Source organism: Perca fluviatilis, chromosome 9 (genome assembly GCF_010015445.1).
Source record: "Perca fluviatilis chromosome 9, GENO_Pfluv_1.0, whole genome shotgun sequence".
Classification (NCBI taxonomy): Eukaryota; Metazoa; Chordata; class Actinopteri; order Perciformes; family Percidae; genus Perca; species Perca fluviatilis.
In genome coordinates this window covers 28,781,995-28,798,868 of record NC_053120.1, presented here as the reverse complement: position 1 = coordinate 28,798,868, position 16,874 = coordinate 28,781,995, and the positions used below count along the sequence as shown (strand labels likewise).

At 41.1% G+C, this 16,874-nt stretch overlaps 1 protein-coding gene across 3 annotated transcripts in view; it reads right to left on the bottom strand.

Annotated features, from left to right (window-relative positions):
- ralgps2 (Ral GEF with PH domain and SH3 binding motif 2) overlaps positions 1 to 16,874 on the bottom strand; it is a 90,113-nt gene that overhangs the window by 66,619 nt on the left and 6,620 nt on the right. The window lies entirely within an intron of this gene.

Below are 16,874 nucleotides of genomic sequence, written 5' to 3'. Positions count from 1 at the left end.
ACAGAGCACCCTGTCATCAGTCATTGTTTTCATCAGAGAGCGTTGATAGTAGTCGAGAAGGATTGTTGTTGTCATTACTCGCTGAACGGAAGAAAATACCATGGCTAGTAATAAGATATTGGCGTTGGCAGTTCTCGGGGTTCTTCTTGTGGTAGAAGCTCTGATTCGCTAGTCAAGGGCTAGCACTCCACCAATCAGATTGGTCATTGAGTCCGACCGGCCGATTCAACAAGTCAAATCGGCCAAAATGGATGCCGATGGCTCCTCCGACTGACGACGACACGGAACACACCGAACAGACTCGAGTCACTGCCCTCGCCAGACTGTCTGACGGCCGATAATGGGGTTGGTGTGTCAGAGCCTTTATGCGAAACAAAGTCTCATAGAGCTCATAGTTAGGAACAGAGTACAGGTAAGAGCCCAGGGGCTGGGTGCACAAAAAAGGTCAGAGTTAAGGTTGCCTTAAAACAGCCTCAAGTCTTCTCCTTAAATATTTGCTTGTATCAAAGTTTTGCTCCTTATCTTGGTCTTATACTTAAGGCATCAATTATAAACCATTGCACAGACTTTAGAAAATTTCTCAGCTAAGCAGAAATGAATGCTTATTCTTTGAGTGTCAAACTTAGGGGAGAAAACTTGTGTTTTGCCCCTGGCCTTTACCTGCACAACCCTTTAAAAAAAAAAAAAAAAAAAAAAGGTAGACAAAAATCCATTTCTTCTTTTGCTCCATTGTGCTTTCTGATTAAATTTACAGTACCTCCTCTCGGTCTCTGTCTGTATAATGCATGCACTGTACAGACACAGGCTTTGTGTTTTGCCTAGCAGCAGCAGGGCTTGATGCATTTGAAAAGCATGCCGCAAATGCACCAAAGTCAGGGAACAAAAGTAGGTCAGTGTGTTGAGCAGTGAGGAGCCTGACATGACAGCCCATTAAGCTGTGTCTTCTTCTTCTCTTTAGTACACACAGTACATCGGGGGTGTGTGTGTGTGTGTGTGTGTGTGTGTGTGTGTGTGTGTGTGTGTGTGTGTGTGTTTGTGTTGCTGCCGAGGGAACATGACCAACAGCCCCTTCACACCATCACTTAACATGCCGCTGATGTTCAGATCCTTCTGGAGGGCAGTAAGTATAATAGTGGTCATATAATACTAATAATAATAATAGTCAATAATGAGTGGACACAGACAGCTCCACAGTAGTTTGGACCAGTAGGAGTAGAGAAGAGTTTTCATGAGTATAACCATATGAAGGGCAAGGGGGAAAACAAAAAGACTCCAACGACATATGTAACCTGTGTACATAAAACCCACGTGCTGTATGTGCTCAAATTATGAATCCCAGTTTTTGCCCAAGGCTCTCAACAGTTCTTCCTAGAACAGAGTGTTTCATCATTGTACCACACACACACACACACACACACACACACACACACACACACACACACACACACACAACAGGTTTATATTCTGAGAAATCACATGGTTTGCCAACAGAGCTTACACCACACTCTGGAGTCCCTGTTGCTTAGTGAATGAGGCTCTATCAACACAGAAAACAAACAGGAAGTGAAAAGATTTAGCTAGATTCCAAATACACTCATCCTTCCAGAGAAGAAGACGGCGCAATTTAATGGATCCATATCATTTCACAGCGAAAGCGTCTTCATTTTATAAAGCAATGGGTTATGAACCCAGTGACCCCACACAGACTCTCGCCACCCTGACACTGAAGCAGCTGTGCGCTACCCTCTCACATACTGAGCCATCCGTCCATGAATATTTAGGCCCGTCTGTGACTGAAAATAAGCATGATCTTGTGGAAAAAGGCACCCAAGGACACAGTGGGTTTTAAAAAGCATGAGATGAAGCACAGGAACATGGGGAAACAATAATCTTACTTTGTAAAATATATGTAAGTGTATAAAGTGCAGTGTTTCTCAAAAACACAGCAGCAACACTGTCTTGCATTTGTCCATATCATCTTACTTTTATTAGGTTCCTTATTTAGAAAATTGATATAATGATAGTTGGTCATTTTGATTCATTGCGGATAATGCTCCTGCTATCTAAAATGACAATCCAATCTACCGGTACTTATATTAACTTATATGAACTAAAATTAACACTGGGCCAACTCTTATTCCTCTTTTCTCATCATCATCTTCACCAGCAGCGGCACAGTGTCCATTATTTTGTCCTTTGGCATTCTTGGCAACGTTTTGGCTTGGTTACGTTTTTAGTCATGGTTGTGTGTGTACTGGCATTCACCAGGAGGTAGCAATACGCAATAAGCAGTACAAAAGTCGTGGGGGTGAAAATCAGATGTGCCAGTGACTGCTGAACGGTGAGTGCAAGCCCAATGCAAGCACTGCTCATCGCTATGTTTTTTTTTGAAGAAGACGCGTTTCTAATACCTTCCTCCCTTTTCTGCTCACTTAGCTTGCCTGACTTCCTTTATACATGTTTGTTTTGGTGACATGGGTGCATGATGTGCACTAAAGGCTGCTAGTTAAGTGCAATGGATGAGCTTGATATAGCCTACCACACTCTTATTAATGGTGTGAACATACAAATGCAATATATAGGCATTTATGATTTATTGTATTACTTTCAACTGAATAGGGTCAGGTCAGGTTGCCACAAGTCCGATGTGCTCATTCAGTTAGAATTTAAACTTTATTTATATATTTTGTTCATAGTATTGAGTGTAAATGGCGTAGCCACTATGAATTACAGTAATTGACATGAATTTGAGAAGATGTAATTGAAATGGATATTTATCGGAATCTGTATTTAGGTAGGCTAATGGATTTGAATCTGAATATGTATTGTAATTGAGTATGTAGAATGGATATGTATTATAGCAATGAATACGGAATATATACAGACACACACACACACGAATTCAAGAAGTCAAAAAAAAAAAGTCACTGTATATTCCTGATATGGATATGAAAACGTATGTAGTTTCGCAATTGAATTAAGATACTGATTGCCTGTATGAATGTGAACTGTTGCACAAGTGACTAGGGTTGGGTACCGAAACCCGGTTCCACTATGGAAACGGTTCCTACGCAACCGGTAGGAATCTGTCCGGATAAGAACGCAAATTTCGGTTCCACTTAATGTGTCGACTGAAATATTTTCCCTCTGTCACTCTAAAACGGAATTAAAAATATTAGTAGTCTACAGTTAGCTAGCTACCTTAAATGTAGGCTACTTTTAAAATGCCATATTTTCCCTCTGGGCTCACCAAAACGGACATAAAAGCATATTAACCATTCACTGCACGTGATCGCTAGTAAACAAATGTCATTTTTCAGTTTTTTTCAAGAATCGGTTTAAGAAATCGGAATCATTTTAAAAGTACCGGTTCGGCATCGGAATCGCAAAAATCCAAACGATACCCAACCCTACAAGTGACATGTGTGTTCATTGAAAAGTGATTGTCTATTATTATTATTATTTAAAATACTCTTAATGAAGGTCCACAGGGACCAAAATCTTAGTTTAAATGGTGATGCTATACCAAGAGCAGAGTGCAGGATTTTTCCTTTGTTGATATTTTCCATCGCACCTGCACTAAAGAAGTGCCTTGCTCAAGGACACTTCCTGGAACTTGCTGGAGGAGCCGGTGACCGATCCATGAACCTTCCGATTACTAGAAGACAGCTCTACCTTCGGATTTTCAATGTAGTGAAAACAACTGCTACATTATACTGTATGTATGTGACAACACACTCCCACATTCTAGTATTTGGATATAATTAAAGCTTTATTTTCAGTTTTTAACGCAAACAATAAAAACTTTCACTCTCAATTAAATACTGTTACCTGGTCTTTTAGCTGGATGAACATTGTCAGCCGATTCTTATTCTGATCAGCTGACAAATACATACAGAAGACATGATGGATGGATGGATGGATGGATGGATGGATGTATGTATGTATGTATGTATGTATGTATGTATGTATGTATGTATGTATGTATGTATGTATGTATATATACACACACACATATACACACACACCTAGTTTACTTTGTCTGTATACCCTTTTTGTGAAATTCGACTAGTTCTAAATCAGTGTCGTAGCAGCAGTTTGCACCGTGGGGTGTGATTAGGCTTTTTTTAGATACCCTTGCCTCTCTCACTCACTCTCACCCTCTTCCTTCCCTTCTCCCTCGATCCCTACAGCTCTCCGGGTTGATAATTAGAGCTCAGGCTGTACAGACAGGCTGTTCAGGCCCTGCTTCGGTCTTTTTTCCTGGCACATCCCCCAGTGACACAGACACACTTGGTATGTACAACTCTAACAGACCTAGATAACGCCTACCTTCGATCACACAGCCTACAGCTAGAAGCAGCAATCAAATTGAATTATACTATAAAAAAATAAAATAAATACTGCTACCAAGAGCCGTTACAAGGGGCCCGCCTGGTTTTGATAACAGTATCTGGTTATCCATCAAATGAACCCTAGAGAGGCTGTGTTGCCAAGCTTGTGAGTAGTGGCATGTGGCAGGGCCCCAGAGCAGCAGGCTGTCACGTGTGGGCAGAGCACTGGCATACAGTTTGGGAGTAGGTCTATCTCGGTGCGTGCGCTGGCTTCAGCCTGATGTGTGGCCCAAATGGGAATGGGCAGGCAGCCCAGCCCAAGTTCAACTCTACTGCTGAAGACTAGGCGACCAGAGCGTGGTGACAGATGAGTGGGAGAGAAAAAAAAAAAAAAAAAAGGGAAAGGAGGGGGAGAGAGGAAGCGGAGGAAGTGCGGAGCTGGCAGCAGCCCCTGATGTCTGTGGTCGTTGCCTGCTCGGACTATTAACGAGGAAAGGGAAGGCTAACAATACAGGGCAACAGAGCAGTCGCTCGCAGCAGTGATGTTTAGAGGAAACTGATACGATCTCTATGTCTTCCTCTATGAGTCTCTGAGGACTGGCACAAATCAAACCCACAGCGGGAAAATCTCCTCACGGAGACCGAGCAAACACCAATTCAGGCTAAAAGCTAAGCTGTATGACAGATCTACAAAATCATCACGATATCACAGACAAGATAGGAGACTCTCTAAAGCAGATTTCACATATGAATTTCATTATTGTGTATACTATTATGTCGTACGAATGTCAATCAGTGTTCGCCAAAATTCAAGAGGACATCTTCAAATGTCTTTTGTCCACAATTCAAAGATATTCAGTTTACTGTTTACTGAGTAAAGAAACCTGAACAATTTAACATTAAAGAAGCTGGAATCAGACAATTAGGGCTGGGACAGTATGGATTTTTTCTTACCGCGGTTGAAAAGGAAGAAATTCCCGCGGTATCGCGGGATACCGCAACCCCCTTACGAGAGTAGCGCAAGTTAGAGCGAGAATGGCAGGGCGCCTTAAGTGAGTGACGTCAGTGCCCAAGGAGAGCGAGCGGTAACGGAGAGTAGCGTATGAGTGCCGCTGTGAGGAAAAGAGACAGGAAAAAGAGCTAGCAAAGTTGATGTAAAGTGAGTTAAAAGTGACCAATAAAACAACAAGCTAGAGCTTCTCAAGTCACGGTGGCTTTATCTCTTGTCAATACTGCCGGTAAAGTGAATGGCGTTACCCCACGAAAAAACATCGGCTTAAACCTGACAACTAGGGATGCACGATGATATCGGCACGACATCGGTATCGGCCGATAAAAGCTTAAAATGGTCATCATCGGCAGATATGATTATTTCTGCCGATGAGCCATGCTGATGGGGTGTCTTGTTTACTATGCGCACATGACGACCATGAACGTAGCATGAGCGCCAGCAACTTAAACTTCCAACATGTCGGCTGTGTGGAGGTATTTCGAATGTAAAACAGATAACAAACTTGCTATATGCAGTACTTGTAAAGCACAAGTGATGCGAGGAGGCGTGTTCCAAACTACAAATATGATTATGCATCTCAAGAGCCGTCATCCTGAGCAGCACCGAGAAAAGTAAGAAGAAAAAACGCCGACAAAAACCCATCAGCAGCCTCTACTTCAGTCCTTTGACAAAGCTAGAAAATACAGCAGCGACCACCCAAAGGTAAAAGTTGAATTTTGAATGTATTGCTCTTGATAACCAGCCGTTGAGCGTGGTGGAGCCGCGGTATGCTATGCCCAGGCTATGCCTAGCCAGCGCTACTTTTCTGATGTGCCGTTATCTGATCTCCAGAGTGTTGTCGCCAGTCACATTGAAAAGCTCCTCGCGGCACTAGTCACATTAGCTTTACCGCGGACATTTGGACATCAAGCGTGCGTCCTGTTAGCATGTTGAGCCTCAATGCCCAGTGGATAGACGAAGACTTCACCCTTAAAAAAGCTGTCTGACCTACACTCACAGGAATGCTCCGGTTCTCACACAGCAGCTGCAATTGCATCTGCATTTGATAATACGTTACGAACGAGTGCATGTCGTGCTACGTGTTGACAGTGAACGGCTGTTTAGCGTTGCCTCTGATGTAAGGCATTTGGCAGACCTGTTCAAGTAGGAGATGAGTTACATTTTTTATTTGAAAATTTATTTTTATTTATTTTACTCCTAAGGACTGAAGTTTGAAGTCTGAACTTAAAAATAAAATGTGGTACTGGCATATAATTTATTCTCCTCCAAGTTAAATAATTTAACTATTTTTCAGGGGTCTACATTTGTAAAATGATACATTTATGGTAGAATCAAATGTTGTTGGTCCTGTGTATTGCCTTATCTACAACACATGACTGTAATAAGGTAAAGGTAGTACAGGAAAGATACTTGGATTTCTCTTCAGTAGAATTAAATTGAACCGTATATCAGGGGAAAAATGTGTATATACATCGGTATCGGTCAAAATGAGTTTGAAAATATCGGCATATCGAATATCGGCCAAAATCCAATATCGTGCATCCCTACTTACAACAACACTGTATGTTGCAGCCATAGACCGTATAAAAAGATTGCAGCACAGTGTTTCCATTTCAGCTCAATGTGAGAGTCTTTTAGGGCTGAAATGATTCCTTGAGTAACTCGAATAATTCGATTACTAAAAATCCTCGATGCAAAATGACTTGCCTCGAAGCTTCGTTTAATTAAGGTTACAAACGTATCGCTCACGGTGTTTCCGCACGGAGGATTATTGCTGTCACACAATGGGCTGACGCTGTTGGCGACACATGCCATGAAGAAATGAAGAAAGAGCGTGAGGGGCTAAGAGAAGAGACAGGCTGAAGAAAACGACAGAAAGCGTCCAAAGTTTGGAATCAATTAATGCTACAATTTTTTTTTTTTTTTTTTTTTTTTTTTTTTTTTTTTTTTTTTTTTTTTTTTTAAACACACACATGTATTATTGTGAGCAAACTCCTAAAAAACATGGAAACTCCAGACTGATAACTGGCTCTTTAAATAGAAAAAGATCTCAGACTAGAAGGCAGTTCACTGAGGAGGGATGGTTAAAGTCTGCGATTATGGAAAAATTATTGTAGTATGCAGCATCCTGATTGGTGGAAAATGCTTGAAGAAAGAAAGGCTGTTGTCAGGTAAACACGTCACTGTTAAAGAGGCTGAAGCGATAAGTTGACGTGGAAAAGCCAAAAGCCCAGCTTTAATGATGAATGGACTGATAAGCAGGCTATGCACTCATCATGTATGTCTCATTTGCAATGAAACAATGTTGTTGCAAAATAATACAACCAGCATCATCAACATAACAATCGCGTCATTCACGTGCATATTAAGTAGCTCCAGATTGTCCGCTCTAGCGGAGAGTTTGGTTTGTTCAGCCAGCAGTGAGGTTAACAAGAATTTGTCAAAATTTCCAGATTCCCGGCAAACTAAGATAAACAGTTAGACTACAAACCGACAGCTTTTGTTTCAGCTTGTTTGTAAAAATTCGCTATTTGCAGAGTAGAGCTGTGTTTGCGTAAAACAGCGCGGTGGACTGAGCAGATTGAAATATCGCTTTCTACATGTTTATGCCGGTCTACACAGGTGAGTGCATTGATAAGTATTGACTTTTTACTCACGAAGGTTTTATTGTAGCCTATTTACAGAAAAGAGACTAGCGTGAGTTCATCTGCCCCAGCGGCCGTTGGTAACTCTATATCGTTCCCAGTCAGGTGCTGCGTGTTTTAACCTTTAAACACACACACACACACACACACACACACACACACACACACACACACACACACACACACACACACACACACAAAAACACACCCCCCACACACACACACACACACACACACACACCTCGGCTCAGCAGTGTGTGTGGAGCTCATGCATCGCTGTACAGATTCCCGGCATGTGAATAGAGATGTAAATACAGGGGGCTGGGTTTTTGCTCTAAATGCTTGAAATGATAAATAACAGAACGCATTTTTTCCTCTTTACATTTTGTGAATTCATGATTATTCTGCGGGCCAGACTAAAAGCTTTGGCGGCGGGCCGCCAGTTGACGTTGGCTGCTCTACAGCAACACTAGCGGCTGGCTGACCAAATCGCTCTTCCTGCAACGTGAAAGGGGGTATACACTAGGGGTGGGGGAAAAAATCGATACAGCATAGTATCGTGATATTTTTCGTGGCAATACTGTATCGATACACAGACGCCAAGTATCGATCTTTTATGATATATGTGTTGGTCAGACTGTCTGCTGACAATCCCCATTTTGCAGCAATACAATTGAAGTGAGATGAACAAACAGAGAAATTTATCTTTTTAGATAAAACAAATGTTGACAAAATTGTCCTTTGGGGACATCATTTGAAACTGGGAAAAATTTGAAGTTGGAAAAAAGGTAATAAATTGCAATATATCGCAGAATATTGCAATATGTTTAAAATCGCAATAATATATTATGTAGGTTTAATGTATGCCTTAGTTTTGAGGTTGTTATTGCATTTCAGAAAATGTTTTCTTTAAAAATAATGTAATCTGGCACTTAAACGCACTTAATAGGTTTCGTTTTTTTGAGAGATTATATTGTAAGCAATGTCGGCAATAAAAATGTAGCTTTTTCAGAAAATTAAACCAAACTATTTTATATTATTGCTCTTCAATGAAATAAAAGTATTTCTTATCCGATTACTCGATAATCAATAGAGTAATCGGTAGAATACTTGATTACTAAAATAATCGACAGCTGCAGCCCTAGAGTCTTTAGTTTTGCTGTCATTTAGGGCCATAATGGTTTCTCTCATCTCTGTTGATCCATTCCACAGACAGTTCAGAAAGCGCTTTTGTCAATAAAGTAAAAATATAAATAAAATAGTTTGCCAACAATGCAGAGTGCAGCAGAGAGGGCGACTCGACAGTTCACTAACTTGTTGCTCTCTCTACCAATATAAGCCGCTCGGTTTTAGGCTACGAAACGTGCATGCAGGCTGAAATTCAACCGTGCCATTTTATCGGGATAAAGCTATACAGTAAACCGAAGGAAACTCCGCTAGCTGCTAGGCTAATGTGCAATGGTAAACACTGCAGCTTGTTAAGCTAGTTGATGTGTCTACCTCAGCTGAGAACGGAGAAATGCCTTTGCCTTGCCTACCGTAATACAGGGTAGGAAAGGCAAAGACATTTCTCCGATACAAGACATTAGACAGGTACTCTCGCATATAGGCCTAAGTCAACACAAATGGAATGTTATGTGTCTTGGAACATTGTGCTCCCCAACTTGCGAAAGGTTGGATTTGCTCCATCTTTTGATAAGTTTTGTTTAGAAAACCTTGAATCCATGTAAGACACAATGTCATCAGACACAATCCATATCATTAGAATCAATGATTCCATGTCATTAGACACAACGTGCACACATGTGCAGGCCAATGTTTTTTTGCGGTGATGACGGTGAAGAGCTGTAGCTACTTTAAGCAGTTGGACGTCATTAAACTTCCAACACTGCTAGGATTGTAAGAATGAGAATGAGCATCAGTTTTGAATCAAATTGTGACTGGGCGATATGTTTAAAATCAAATATCACGATATTTTGGACCGAATACCTTGATATCGATACCACAACAATATTGTAGTGTTGACTATTGGTGCTTTCACAAAATATTTAATGAGATTTTTGATAAATAATCATCAGTAATGTGGATATAAGGACTAAGTGGGTAAAGGTAAACAACAGTTACAACAGTCTGGTAAGTTCAGAAAATGACATCACTTTACTGTAATGCAGCCTTTAAAACCAGGAAATGACAACACTTATGCTATATTACAACATTACGATATCCAAAATCTAAGACATTGCATTTGCATGAACTGGGGTAGACGCTCCATATTCATGCGCCATCTTGAAATATGTTACATACAGGACATACTGCTCGGCCTTTCGCGTTTTCGCTGTCACACGATAAACTCACAGGTGCTGCTAATGCTGCTAATGGGTATCGTAGCTTCCCCGGCTGCCGGCAAGTTTGAAGAAGGAAACATGGAGGACCACACGTATTCAAAATACAAATTTCAGGAACAGGAGTCTTCTACTTCACCCAGAAGAAAAAAAAAAAAAAAAGGAGATTGAAAAGAGCACGAGACCGGCTTTTTGAAGCGTGAAGGCTACCGTAGCTGTAATACGTACTTTGAACTGTGTGGTGAGAGAGAGTTGATTGCGATAGATGGTCTCAACGCTAGATGGAAGAAATTCCTACACATTGGACCTTTAAAATAGGAAAATCTTATATTTTTTTGTCCATATCAATTTCTCATTGTTTATATGAACAAGACAAATGTGTGTATCCTTTGTCTCTATTAGAACATCATCACGAACTCATCGGCCCTCTCAGTGAGCTAAAGGCACTGGCACTGCATATCAATAGGACTTCAGCAAACAGATGGCGTTTGAGCAAAACATCCCTATCTCCATCTCTGTATGCCACTCAAAAAAAAAAAAAAAAAGGTTCTTTCGCCTTCACATTGATGGTACCACAAAGACAGGCAGGCAGGTAGCATTTCCAAGGACTGAGTTCCGGGTGGGCCCTCAGGTCTTTTGAGTGAGACACAGACTTAAGAGACATGACATGCTGCAACCTGACAAACCATACAATTATGTCAGAGCAAATACACACAAACGCACACCTACAGCCCTGGGACAACAATATCTTCTTTCTAGAATGAACAGACTCTGTACATCCAGGCCCAGGAAAACTGACTATGGTAGAGATTAATTGACAGACCTCAGGCTGTAAAAGCCTGATCCTAATCGGCCAAAAAAGGTCAAACTGTCTTAATGTTTCTCCAACCAACAGTCTTCATTTGATCCGAGTTGTAGCCATCTTGAGGGAGGATTGCTTGCTCATCGGTCCTTGCAAGGTCATCCTTGCAGCCAAACTTGGACTGAGATACAATATTTTAAGAGTTTGTTTTATGAGGTAGAACCAGATTAGAGAAAGTCAGGGAGCAGTTTGACAGAAAGAACAGAAGGAGTGCTTCTCAAACTGCTGTAATGTACTATGTGTCCATTTTTCCAAGTACTATCTCAAGTCATCCATTACCCTGATAAAAACAGTACAATCGACCATCTTTCTCACAATGACTTCATCGTCCTCCAACAAGTTATTCTGTCCTTTTTTAGGTTGGCCTACACTGCTCGGATGCTTGACCCGAAAGGGCAGAGAAACAGCCAATACCGTAAATGCAGACTCTGGTGTCTTTTAAAGTAGATACGCTGTAGTCAAAGCTACTGTTATTCTTATTATCATGTGTCAATATGTGGTCTTTTTGCAGCCAACTTTTCAGTATGATAACGAGTGGAAAAACTTTAGCTGACAATATAGCCCTGTGTTGCTGATATTGAGTATTTAGTTGCAAGATTAGTTTTGATCCACAACTCAAGTCACTTTGAACCTGCTTAACTGAGCAAGACTGCGATAACAGGCCTCCCATACAGCTCAACACATGCTCACACACACACAGCTACACGCATGACTTCACCTAACACGGCATTGCCCTGTCTCCAGGGCCTGATACAACGACCAATTACAACTCAAACCACAAAGGGAGCGCTGCCGAGAGGAAAAAGCAGGGGAAGGATTGAGAAAGGGGGGGAGAGAAAGAACTTGTGTCAACTTCTAACATTTGTGTTCAGCATAGTAGCCACAAGGAGACCCAAAACCACACACACACACACACACACACACACACACACACACACACACACACACACACACACACACACACACACACACACACACACACACACACACACACACACACACACACACACACACACACACACACAGTTCACTAGGTCGGAGGTCACACGGGGGAATAAAACATGACACCCAAGGGAAAACACGAGAAAGATACAAGGGGAGAAAAAGCAGAAAAGGTTATCAAACCCTAAGAAAATGAAACTGGACCCATCTAACCTCATGGCAGAGAAAGACACAGCCAAAAAAAGAAACAACAACTAAATGTGATGAAAACAGAGAGACAGATTTTGCCTAATCTGGCCATGGCTGCCTCTCTTACTAATATGGGGAGTACTTACTATTCCCATCTGACCGCAGCTATGACAGATTGATTCTTTCATCTTTCTCACAAGGCAGAACAATGTTACACTGTGTGCTTCTTCCAGTTAGGGTGTGTGGGTGAGTGTGAGAGAGAAGGAAGCCGAGCCTGCATCAAATGGAAGAGGAGCAACAGCTGAGACTGGAGAAACAGCTGTATCTCTTCAACGCCTGCGCTCCTCCCCTCCCACCCCCTCCCCTCTCCCCCATCCCCTCTCTCCCTGAATGAGCCCCTCACACCCCTTTTCTGACCCCCCTCTCCCACAGAGCAGCATGGCCGGGGGCTACACTCTCAGCGCGCAGACACTACTGGCTTGAGCCTCCGCTCTCCTCTCAGAGGACAAGCACAGACAGGATGCATGTCCTACTAAACATTCGTCTATTGACTAAATATAGAAAAGACATTGTGTCCAGCAGCTTCCCAAATCCTCCCAGCCTTGTCAGAGCAACTATGAGACAAAGGGAAACCAAATAAGCATTCTGGTTATCCGTTCACACAAATAATTCTGAAATTTACCTTAACGATTTGTACAACACTTGGATGCAAACATGCTTTCCTACTGCTAGTATTACATCCAAATTGTGTTAAGGGCAGTCTGTGCTGCTTCTGTAACTTGTAACTAACTGTATTCTTGTCTGGAATAAGCACAAGAGTTTCAATGTACTTTTATGTAAGGTCAGATGACATTTGCGTTAAATACACCACCAACAGAAATGGTGTGAATGAAATGAATGAACACCCAGTTTGACAGTTGGTGATGTGAAGTGTGTAACTATGGGCATGCGAGAGCAAGTTTCAGTCTGCATGTCAAGACCCGACCTGTGGGAAAACCTGACAAAGGAGACAGGAAACAGGTTGTCTCGGTCACACAAATCAAACGGATTCTTTGAGATGACAGAGAAACGTGTCTTCTTAGAACACAAATCAAACCTATTCATTCAGGTGCAGGGTGGTACAAATTAGGGGTGCACGATTCGATATTGATTTTTAGGCTCACGATTCGATTCAAAAACTATTCTCGATAAAAAAAAAACCAATTCACAGTATGTAAATGTAGTTACTTTTCCCATGTGTGTGTGTGTGTGTGTGTGTGTGTGTGTGTGTGTGTGTGTGTGTATATATATATATTATTATGAGGTGTGAATCTTCTGATTCGATTACGATTATCATGTCAGCGACTCAATTCGATATCTCGATGTGTCAAATAAATTTTTCTATTAAAGCCATGTAGGATATGTAATTCATAGCTTTTCAAGCTTCAAAAACAAAACATTCTGAAGTGCTCCAATACTAAACAAATTGGATACATAAAACTACAGCACTGAGCACATGGCACTTCCTGAATGTGCAAAACATAACAGAATATGTAAACAGAAAGGGTGTTAGGATTGCATTAAATTGTAAACAGAAATAATCAATTATGATTATTATCGATGCAGCATCGTCCATGTCCACGACTCGATGCATCGATTAGTTGATTAATTTCAACACCTCTAATCTAGATAGATATTTTTTTATTTAGTATCTTTTATTGTCCATATTATTCATGTGGATTTGTTTGTTATTTGACCATCCTGTTATGATGCATGTGTATGTTGTGTGTGATGTCTATAAGATATTGGGACCTTGAATTTCCCCTTGGGGATCAATAAAGTATCTATCTATCTATCTATCTATCTATCTATCTATCTATCTATCTATCTATCTATCTATCTATCTATCTATCTATCTATCTAGTGATTTCAGTAGACATACAATAAAAAAAATTTATACAAATTAATACATTTTTGGAATTCTATGAATAGATTTTCAAATTGGTAGAGCTTGAATCGCAATTTTAATACTAATATGTATACACTGCGTTCTAAAAAGGCCAAAAAGCCCACAGTACCTTGTTGGGAAAAATGTTGGGAGCGCAAACAGAAGAAAGAGGAGAGCGAGAAAGAATGAGAGGTGGAATCAAGTTTGTCTGTATCTGATCTATTGTCTTTGGCAAGGTTCAGGACCAAGTTCACAAGTTTCCATGACATAGCCAAGGTTCAGCTCTCAGATAGGCTCCCAAGCCAAAACACTCCGGGTTTAGACAGATAGACGAGGCTATGTTGTGAGACCACAAAGCCTCGTCTCTCTGACAGACTGCTGGATCGGGACAATATGCATGGGAAGTAGAAGGGTGCGGCATCTCTCGGTTTGTGTACAATTGGACCAGTGTGGGGGGTGGGTTATTCAAAACCTCTGAGCACACACATTTGTCCAAAGTAGTAAGAGCAGCAATCGTAGAACTTAGGGCTCAGGCATATGCTGAATGCGAGTGTACTCACTCGGCTAGAGATCTGTTTCACGCGGAGGTTACAAGTTGTGATGTGATGGATGATGCTGGAAATATGCTTGGTAGCTAGTTACTTATTTAGGACACAGTTAAAACACATGCAGTCTAATGCAACAGCATTTCAAACCACTCCGTTGATGTTCATAAGGGCTCTTAGGGCTGGGCGATATGGAGAAAATCAAATATCACGATATTTTTGACCAAATACCTCAACATTGATACCGCAACGATATTGTAGTGTTGACTATTGGTGCTTCCACAAAATATTTACACAATGAGATTTTTGATAAATAATCATCAGTAATGTGGATATAATGACTAAGTGGGTAAAGGCAAATAATAGAACAGTTATAACAGTCTGGTAAGTTCAGAAAACTACATCACTTTACTGTAATGCAGCCTTTAAAACAGGTAAAAGACAACACTTATGCCATATTACGATATCCAAAATCTAAGACGATATCTAGTCTCATGTCACGATATCGACAGAATATTGATATGTTGCCCAGCTCTAAGGGCTCTCCTTCCCAGTCTAAAAGCATAAGCATTTTTGTCAACCTCGACACTTAAATCCAGGTTAACGATTTTAATGCTCATGTTAAAGTTACTAAGATGCAGCCTAGTTTGCAAGTTATAAAATCTCCTACAAATCTTGCCATATTCCTTTAAAAACAGACCATTGCTGCCTTTGCATCGTACTCTGCATTTGGTCCTCAAACGAAACGTCCTCTGGTGAGAATATTCCAGATTTGCCGAGTCAAGGCTGCTCACCTTTGACCCCCTCACCCCATTTACCTAAAAACACCTACAACCTGACACGCCAACCCACATCAGCCAGGTGAGCTGAGCCAATGATGACCTAGGACTGCAAAATTAAATCGACTATTATTCACGATCTCGATTTGGGCTTCCCACAATTAAACAATCCACTGTGATGCTGATGTTGAAAATGCCTCCTCGGCTCATAGAAACCTCCGCTGCCAGGGTTTCCGCCAGTGTATTGCCTGCCGGGCCAAGGTTTTTTAATGTTGTTGTTTTGTTTTTATTAAATGTGTTACACAAGTAGCACTTCTGTGTGAGAAATAGAATAGAATAGCTGTGTCTCAATTCAGAGGTTACATCCTTTGGATGCTGCATTTGTAGACCGACTGCGTATAATTCAGGAATAAGGACGGGCAGGGAGTCAAGTTTGCTAAAGTAGTGAAATTTTGGTTACACTTTACTTGAAAGGCATCTACATAAGAGTGACATGACACTGTCATGAACGTGTCATAAACATTATAAACAAGTCATAAATGTTTCTGACAACGCTTCTTTTAGTAAGGGTCATTCGGGTTTTGCCATGACAAGTTATGGTTAGGGTTAGAGTTCATTTGTCATGACTGTGTCATGTCACTCTTATGTAGATTCCTTCCAAGTGTTGCCAACATTTTTTTAGTAGAACCCCTGTGTGGTTAGTTGGTGATCCTGATTTATCCAGAGTTTAGGCACATTTTGACACACAGACATTTTCTATATCAAGTGCTGGCCTAGTCCTACCTGACAAAGCCTAGCAGACTAGGGATGCACCAATCCAACTTTTTCAGTCCCGACACCGATGCCTGGGCTTTGTGTTTCTGTCAATACCCGATACCGATCCCGTTGTTGACTTAATACACTGTAGACCTTGTACCTTCTTTCCACCATGTGGAAGAGACTAAAAAGCTCCAGACTTTCCTAGTTAAACATCACTTTTCTAACTAAGACAAAATAACATAGATGTAATGCATTGAATTCTTATTTATTTGTACACTCAACTCTTCCAGCATGCGACACACGTGCGACAGAGGGGGAAAAAAACTAACAAAACTGGATGACTGCCCGTGGATCTGTTAATTCTTCCGATCCGGCTATTTTGTCAACATTGGGACCGATATCCGATCTTAATATCGGATCGGTGCACCCCTACTAGCGACTATAACAAGGCAGAGGCCACAAGAAAGTTTGAGAGAGCAATATTTCAATACTACACAGACGAACACACACACACAGTCACATGAGCTTGACCAAAAAC